Genomic DNA, 3620 nt, shown 5'->3' on the forward strand with positions numbered 1-3620 from the left:
GAGAGTCAAATCATCCATGGAAGAGAGAGTCAATCAAATCCATGGAAGTGGAAATCAGTAGAGGGGGATGGTTCTGAGACCTTCTTCTAGAACCCCCTACAGTCGCAAGTTTCAATGGTGCATGTCAGCAGTGCAATCTCAGGTTAAGTAACACCAAGCCAGTTACCAGGTCCAGGCCATCTCATTACTGAGGGTGAATAGGACAGAGGGTATCTATAACAGATGGGCAGTGAACACCTGGTGACAGCCCAGTACCTGGTGCTGTTTAGATATGTTTGGGCTAAGGGAAAGGTAGTCCTCCTCTTGCTGGTATCAAGATGTGCCAAAACATGCTAAGGATGAGGGTGGCTAGCTTCTGATAGACATCTCTGCCATGGTGCTCAAAACTGGGCCCTTTTCCAATACAGCGAAGTATTGTTTTCAAGAAGCCACTCAGTCCTGATAAGCTCTAAGTAGAGTCTCTCCTTGTACAGGTTCTTACCAGTCCTTAGGACTGCAAAGCATGAAGTGGAGAGCTAGCGTCTGCCTGTGATTTCTAGTATTTGGGGTTCCCAGCCTGATGGGGCAGTGCACCCCTTCTTGCAATCAATGTGACCTGAGGGCCAAGCTAGGATCTATCTAGATTTTTGCTTGCTGAGTCTCTTGCTTTTCTTCTCTGTGCACAGAAGAGGACTCAGGATGCTGGAGGACTAGTAACTCCACAGAAAAGGGTATTGATAGAATACCACCAGGGCCTAGGAATTGCCAGCCTCGTCCTATATCAACCTGAATATCAATCCACATGTCTCTATCTACCAGGAAGTACCATCTCCTCTCACAACTACAAAGACCTGGTAGGAAATTCTAGGTATAGATAGGTATAAAAAAAAAAATCCAAGATTCACTTTTAGAACTGTATTTGTGTAAATGCCATTTTAGTGATAAGATTTTATAGTGTATTGAACTTTCAAGACCTAACTCATATTTAATAAGCTAAGGGACAATGGGGCTGATAGCACTAAACTTGGTGCTTATTGATACTCTAAGAAATATCTGTGAAATATCATCATGTGTGCGTTAAGCTACCTTCATTTAAAAGGACTTAAGATTAGTTGGATCCACTTTGGCTTTTCCCGTATCATTTTCTAACTTGATTGACCAACACATTGTCCCCAGTGAGTATTAGTCATTAGAATTACATTCATTAGTATCATTCATTAACCAGCCCCTTAATTAGATTCATTAATTTAAACGAGTTTAATTTAATCACGTATACACTCCAGCATCAGGGTTATCTACTTCCTTCTGACATGCGTCCAGGAACATGCATTCTTCAGCCTTTACTCATCTTACAAAGGGGCCAATTCCCAAACCACTTGACTTCATCCAAAGAAAGACTGAGTCCTAGACTAGCAGTATCAGTTAAACAAGGAGAGCTGTCTCTCAGAGCCCCTAGTTTTTCCACTATGTATTAAATACATGTAAAAATAAGTGTGCATCTGGGCAGCTTAGACATATGTCTGCGCCAGATGACTCTAAAGCTGTCTGATACTTACTGTCAGGTTTAGCTGGTATCAGATGCCAAGGAATTTTTGCTACCTAAACCCATCTGCAGGAAGTAGGCCCAACTACGAGATGAGAACTAGATCTCTGGTTACCATTCAGTTCCTTAATTTCTGCCATCCCATGTCCATAAACACCACTAACATCGTGCACACAATTAGATTCCTCATACTCTTGACTGTATATTTGTATGATATTTTAAAGTCTCCTGAGTGGCCATTCACAGTTGCTTTGCACTGGCCTTCCGATAAAATGCTAACACGCCTATTGTAATATACACAAAACATTCTATCTACTGATTTGGACTGAATGTATGTACATAGGTTTTACAAAAAAAAAAAAAGTCAGATGTCGAAGCAGTGGTTTACAGATCAGTGATTTTTCAGATAGAGTTTCTTTCAGTTGCTGTGGAATCTTTAAAAAGCACTCTTAGTGTGAACTTACTGAACTCTAGGGGTCCTGGCGATCAGAGTCCCCTAGAGAGGAAAATTTTTCTTGTAATAATATGAACCAAGATACCAGATTATCTTGAGTCTCGCTTCCAGTGTTTCAAGTGGAAAATGTATCTCCTTATTGTCTCTGTAAATGGAACCTCCTTACTTTTCCTCTTAAAGAATATTGTACTGTTAGATGTTTGTTGAACTGGTAGCATCATTGAGACTTCTGTGATGTCTTTGTCAGTAATCTGTATAATATTTTGTATACAAGTACTGGTAAGATTGTTATTAAATGTAGCTCCAGTCATTAAATTACTATAGCAAAGTAGTACTTCTGTAATATTTATGATGTATTAAGCCTACAGTATATTTTATTTCATTGATGTAATTTAATTGTTATTTATTCAAGAGAGAGCAGTTCATCATGTCTATTGTCTAAAATTACCTGGAATCAAATAAAAGTTCTAGATTACCACGAAAAAAAACAGAAAAGGCCGTTGAATCCTGCCTTGTATCAAATTCTAATAGTAAAGCATTGGGGGGTTGGGTAGGTGCATCTTCTCCTATTGTGTCTAGGTGAGGCAGGCTAGTTAGAGGTAAGGGATCCAAAGGCATGCAACTGTCAGTGACAGCCCCTGCTCCAGTTGTTAGGGGTCCCACATGAAGACCAAGATGCACATCCGTTATGTCTGAGCAGGCGGCCCAGGTCTGTCCCCTGCATGCTCTTCCATTGGTGGCTCAATCTCTGTGAGTCCCTATGAGTTCAGGTCAGTTGAGTCTGCAGGTTTTCTAGTGGTGTTCTTGACCCCTCTGGTTCCTTCTATTCTTCCTCTCCCTCTTCTACAAGATTCCTGAGCTCCACCTAATGTTTGGTTGTGGGTCTCTGCATCTGTTTCTATCAGCGGCTGGGTGAAGTCTCTCAGATGACAGTTTTGCTTGGCTCCTGTCTGCAAATATAGGCAAGTATCATAGATAGCATCAGGAATGGGCTCTCTCTCATGGCACGGGTCTCAAACTGGGTTAGACATTGGTCCAGAATTTCCCTTAATTTCTGTTCCATCTTTTTCCCTGCACATCTTGTAGGGAGAAGAAATTGTGGGTTGAAGGTTTTGTAAGTGGGCTGGTATCCCCAGCCCTCTACTGAAAGTCTTGCCTGGTTATAAGAGGTGACCATTTTGAGTTCTGTATCCCCTGTTGCTAGGAGTTTTAGTTCAGGTTCCCCTCATAGGTTCCTGGGAATTTCCTTTGTTCTAGGTTTCTAGTTCGTCTCACCACTGTGGTTTTTATGCATTGTTTAATTACGGATTCTAGTGATTTTGTAATTTATTAAGGCAAACAGTTGCAATACATAAGTTAAAAGTTAACATACACACTAAAACATAAATCTTAAAAAGGGCATAATCATATTCCTTGTACCATATAAAAGATACATGTCTTTTCAATAGTTTGCAAAACTGGGATTTCTATTCAATTAATAAAAAGAAGCACTAGAAAAAAGTTTAACTTTTTGAAACAAAAGCATGTAATCAGCTTTGAAGAAAGGCATTTAAAGATTTTGAAATTATGAGTTAGTGAGTATTTAAAACTAGGTTATTTTGTTTTAATAAGTAATCTAAATTAATTATTCTGCCTCTTTTATAA

Source organism: Apodemus sylvaticus, chromosome 3, assembly GCF_947179515.1.
Source record: "Apodemus sylvaticus chromosome 3, mApoSyl1.1, whole genome shotgun sequence".
Taxonomy (NCBI): Eukaryota; Metazoa; Chordata; class Mammalia; order Rodentia; family Muridae; genus Apodemus; species Apodemus sylvaticus.